Below are 6,000 nucleotides of genomic sequence, written 5' to 3' on the forward strand. Positions count from 1 at the left end.
CTGTACGAGGGAGGGAGACAGAAATGTGTGTATGTATAGAGTCCATGCAAGTGCTAGACAGGTTAAGCACTACAGGCCTGACGCTGGCTGTCTCTGCCCATCTAAGCGCCATCACAGGACTTGATCTGCAAAATAAAACCAGGGTCAGAGCCACAGAGTTTCAGCCCATCCTATATGGTTTCAGTCCCAAACCCCACACTTCATACCAAAATCCGTGTTCCAAATAAGTGGTCTATACCATCCCGGGAGGAAAATGCAATAGAGTCTCAGGAATGGTTATGCCCGTTAGAGAAATTAATGAAGATGTTAGCTGGACTTTTTTGTTTTTAGAGCAAGAACGTATATTTATGTCACCAAAGCCACGCTTTCATAAAACGCATTTTCTCCTTCTCACCATGCCCAGTCCTTTTCCTAACCTCTTCCGGTCTCCTGTAGCAAAGAGCTCCATGGGATAAGTGTGACTTGCCAAGGAAAAAACTATTTCAGTTTATGGGCTGTGAATTTCAAAGTCATCCCAATTCCCTGTTACTGGGCTGACTTCCCCTCTAAGCTTTTTTAAATCGTTCTTCACAGCCTAGCCTTTGGCAAACGAGCACCAGCCCTTGAGCTGCCATCCTGAGAATAAATCTTGCAGCAGGGAATCCATCCTGCACTGTCCTGGCAACTAGTTAATACTCTGAAAACTGAAATAACCCCTTCTGAAACCATTGACACCTTTCTATAGATGTGCTTGTCTTGCCAAGGACTTCACCATTCCCCAGAATTACGAGATGCAAACTGCCGGAGATTCCCCAGAACCTGTCTCTGTGTCTGGCAGCCCACAGCAAGAGAAGCATTACTGTAATTCCTGTTCTAATGCAATGTGATGCATGAGGTGTCCCACCTGGGTCATGGTGGTGCTTGCAAGATTCCCAATGCTGGGACCCTTCTTTGCAGGGGGACACGTTGGAGGCTTCATCTCAAGCTGAAGTACCAGAAAAAGGGCTCAGAGATCATACTGGCAAAAAGATTAATTACAAATTGCCACAACCAGTTGGTTTTTGCACAGGGGTACTGCAGGGACCCAAGGTGCACATGGCAACGTACTCATCATAGTGTGCAGGTGCTCTCTTAATGTTACCTTGGTGTTGAAGCAATGGGAGGCGGCAATCACGGAGGCACTTTGGGGATAAAAGGTGTCAAGGGCAGGTTCTTGGGAGCAGTAAGCCCAATGATGGTGCTGTGAAACTGGTGGGACACAAGGATAAGCATATCTGTACTGGGGAAGAGCCAGCACAGCTTTTGGAGAGAGAAATTATAACTCACAAAATCTACCGCAGTCCTCGGATGGAGCCAAAGATTTGGTGGACAACAGAGATCTAATGGATATAACAGATATAGATTTCCTAAAGGCTCTGACAAAATCCTTCATCAAAGGCTCTTGAGGAGAGTAAGGAGCCACGAAAAAATAAGTGGTTTAAAGACCGAAACCACAAAGGCCAGACAGGGATGGTCAGTCTCCACAGCGGAGGGATGCCCAGGGGAGTTTGGTGGAGATCTGTGCAGGGGTCTGTGCTGCTCAGCGTCTTCATCAATGATGTGGAAGTGGGAGTGGGTGGGGGAGTGGTGATGGTTGCTAGTGGCACCGAGCTGCTTGGAAAGGCCAACAGCAGCAAACCGCAGAAGAACCTCAGGACACTCGGTGATAAAATGACAGATGAAATTCAGTGGAGATAAATGTAAGTGATGAGCCTCAGAGGAAGCACTCCTAACGTCATGCACACAGTGATGGGCTCTGAACTCACCGTCACCCCACAGGAACAGGATCCTGGGGTTATCACAGGAAATTTGATGAAAGCATCAACTCATTGCTGAGCAGCAGTCAAGAAAGCAAATAGACGGGTAGGAGTTAATGAGGAAAGAGGAAAAACTACTGTACAAATTCCTGGTTTGCTCTCCTTTTGAATACTGTGAGCAGTTCTGGTCTCTGTTCTCACCAAAGAACTAATGATCAAAGATACGGAGCATTTTTCACCTAGGTAAATGGCTAGGCTAGGACTATTCAATACAGTATTTCTATACAAGCCTCAGGCTCAGGAAGTCCTGGAGCTGCAGCCTGCTGCAGGCTTGGAGAGTTTATGAGAAAATATACTTGTACACTTCTCATATCCTTGGCTTGTCATGCACCATTGGCTATGAGAGAGAAAGAGGATACGCCAGGCGGGATGGTCCCCACGTCCGACCCAGCACAGCTTTTCTTACGTTCTTGCATTCATCTTTTTTCCTCCACAAAATGTCATCCCAGGACTCCCCTTCCCACCCCCCTCCGCAAGGACATTCATTAACCATGTAGCGATGGTTTGATCTAGAAGCTCCCAGCCTGGGCAAGCAGCTGCGTAACGGCTGGCGTCTGGAAGTGCATCTTCCTCATCGAAAGGGCTCAGCCATTTTCTTGTAATTGCCTCCTCGGAGCTTGTTTGGAGGCTGCTTATCAAGTCCCATTGTGCTGCTTTCCTGCTTGTTTTTCCAACAATCGCCTATTAAATTAAGCTCCTATATTCAGACAGGAAAGCACAATAACCAGCTGCCCAGAGCCTCTCTGGCTAAGTAGGACACATGCAATAGTCATCCCGTAAGACAGATGAGCATCCAGCCCTGAGAAGGGGAGAACGTGGGTGCCAAGCCTGCCTGGAGAATAATCCCTGTAATGCCTTGTAACAGGAGGTTTTTGATAGGGTTTTTTCATTGGGTGCAAAACTAAACCAGGACTTTCTCTAAGCTGAGGGAAAGAAAATGGCTTTCTTGTTCTAAATCTGTAAGAATATACTTGTTATTGTTCATCGTTAGTTGCTCACTAGATCCTATAAATGTTCTCTGAGCTCAATCCGTGTGAGATCAGTACTGTCTTATCCCTGGGGGAGAGTTTTTATGTGTCTGCTCCAGTGAAACTTAAAAGGACGCTCTTGATTCAGCTGAGAGTAGCGGAATATGAATCCCCTTACATCCCCTTACAAAAATTAAATAAAATTGATTTTGGAAGAAAAAAGCCCTCTCTTCTTGAGGTTATAGTCTTTCATGTTGCACAGATGATCTGCTCAGCAGAAAAATGGGCCATAGCTTTTATTTAATTGTTGTTTTGGTCTAAGCTGAAGACTTGCGCCAAACGAACAAAACCACACTCCGAGCCGCTACTGCCACCCTGCTCCGCTGGAGTTTACGGGAAGATTTCCATCGACTGCAATCAGGGCTGGTTTTGGCTCAAAGGTAGGAGACAGCGTTATGCTTTTTGCTCTTTCTTTGATATGAGGCTTTTAGAGTATGTAGAAGACCTTTTGCGGCTCTGTATCTGAGCTGGGAGATTCTGCTTGAAAACAAACCGCACCCTAAGCCGGCATTATCTCTAACAGCACCGAGCCCAATCTCGCCCCAGGATTCACATCAGCTCCCAGCAGCTCGCAGGGGGAGGCGAAGCTTCGGCGTAATGTTTCATAGCCTCAAAAGGGAAAATAAATGCATTCCCAAGGCAGGACTCAGCCGTGCCTGTGTTGGCTGGGAGCATTAGCAGAGACTCAGTAGATTTAGGCCCTGATTCTGCAAAGTCCTTAAGCTTGTAAGGAATTTGTAATTTGCTTGTAAGCAAATTCCCTTTCGCTTCAATGGCATTTAATCACATACACATAAACACTTTATGGCATACAAGGGACTTGTACCTTGGTGGAGGTGGGAATATTTAGCCCAAGCAACCGACTTCTTTTCCAATGTGTTCAGAGAAGGGTAAAATGTAAGAAATAATTAGAGAGCAGATTGTGAGACTTCCTGCAAACAGCTACTGCCTCTAGTTGAGGTCTTCCTCCAGACCTGCCCTGTCCAAGCCCACTCTCTGCTGGGAGATGCTGGGAGAGCGCAGCCTCTGCCGGCCGCTTCCCCTGCACAAACCACTGTGCCCTGCAGGGAAAGGATGACTCGGACGAGTGGCAGCGAGATATAAAGCACTTGCAAGCGTGCTGGGGGTGTAGGAAGCCATTAATAATCTCAGTGCCTTGGCCAGGGTCTTGCACCCCGCACCTCTCTGCGGCTCTTGCGGTTGCCTCCCCTCTCGTCTGCTTTCTGCAGCTGCCAGAAGCACCTCGTGCTTCTCTTGCCATCCATCCTCCCGGCTGTCTCCTGCGAGATGCTGCATGTGTGGCCGTGCCCTGGTTTGGATCATCTTGCTTATGCCTGGCCTGTCTTCGGCAAGCTCCTGCCATGCAGCTCCTGACTGCTCATGAAGCCAGTGGTGAATCCTCCTCCCTGGATCCTCCTGCTGGTGCCAGGCTTCACTCGCAGCCTTGTGCCAGCATCAGATGCTGGGCCTGGGGGGAAATGTGCTGCTCAGGGTGGGTTGAGGGCATTATCTCTTTCCCCCCTAGACTCCTCAACCCTGCTAGAAAACAAGCCATTCCTGATTAGGGATCTGTAACTTTGCCCATCTCTTTTTTCTCCCCTCTATTCCTGGAGATTACTTTTCTTGCACTGAATTGCTATAAAAGGTACCAGAGAAAACCTCCCCTGTTTCAAAGTAGATGGAGCAAATTCTCAATGAATGAAAGTTCAGTGCCCCGTTATCTTCCTCACATCCAGGGTTATTTATCTCCTGAGAGCAGGGAAAGAGGTAAGGTGAGGGGTGGCGACGAGGGAAGATGTGAAGCAGGAGGAAGAGGAGAGGAGGGGTGGGAGAGGGGTGTAAATCAGTGCCTCTCAAGCCCAGAGACTGCTGCAGATTTACACCAGCTGTTGCTCAGGCTGTCAGAGAAGGGTTTAACAGGGATGCATGCATACACAGCCTACAGGGAGAGCTGCTTTTATTTGTTCACATCTAGCAGGGGTTGAATTTATTGCCTTTGCAGAGGGGTCAGCAAAAAGCCAGGGCGTCACTTAAATCCCATTTAAAACCTCAGATTAAGGCTTTGCAGGAAGTACAAATGGGGAGGTTGAAGTGGCCTGGCCAGATGCTGGCTCCGTTGCTTGGGGGAGCAGGCTACAAACCCACCTCGCCCTGACAGCCAGGGAGCCAAGTGAGGCTGTTGCCTTATCAGTAGGGCGTCTTTTGCTCCAGAGCTGTAGCACAGAGTGAGGAAGTGCCAAGTCGCCTTAGGCTCATGCTGAGCCTCCATCCTCTTAATGGAGCATAAAACAGTTAACCCCCAGGGCACCAGGTGGGGTCTCAGCCCAGCTCTGCCATCCGTTAGAGATGTGCTTATCCGACAGGAATTAGGAGCCCTCATCAAGGGCCTAGCTGCATTTGAAATATCTTAATCCTCCTGATTTTTGATACAATTCAGTCTTCTAAGCACCTATCTTACTTTTGCAACATGCCTAAGCCAATTCTTGGCAGCGTTTGTCCCTCGTGACTCAGCCAAGGTGACACGTGGAGCCTGTGGTCGACCTGGGAACTGCTCCCAGATACCCTGAGTCCTGGCCGAGCACATTAAATCACAAGACCGTCTCTGTCTTGCTCGCTATTTTGGTCACCCTGATTTGTCCTGCATCATTAAATTTTTACAGTGCTTGACTCCAGCTGACTTCAAGTTTGTGCCTCCTGTCTCCAGTAAGTGCAGAGCTAAGAGGTTTTGTTCCTCCCAGCACAGGGGCTGGAATGTGAAGACTCAGCGACCAGCACAGGCAGGAAAATTTCTCCCATCCCTGACAGCTGTGTTACTGGACGTACAGGCTCCCAGTATCTTTCAAAGCAACAGTGTGGCTTTTTCAGGTTCTCACAATGGATTTCTTTCTAATAAGCAGGATTCAGGACAGATCTGATACAAGACCTGAACAACGATGTTACAGTCAGCAGAGCAGCGGGTCCTGTCACATCCCTGTCAAGAGACTGCAGGGCAGGCGTCCTGCGTGGACGGAGCGAGCACAGGACTGCTCCAGCCTCCCTGCTCCCTTCCTGGGCACCCCTGGGGTGACATCAGCACCCTGAGATCATCTCTCTTGGCTGAGTATATTTGCTTATGGGTTTTCCTTGGAAGGCTTCTG

Source organism: Ciconia boyciana, chromosome 6 (assembly GCF_034638445.1).
Source record: "Ciconia boyciana chromosome 6, ASM3463844v1, whole genome shotgun sequence".
Lineage (NCBI taxonomy): Eukaryota > Metazoa > Chordata > Aves > Ciconiiformes > Ciconiidae > Ciconia > Ciconia boyciana.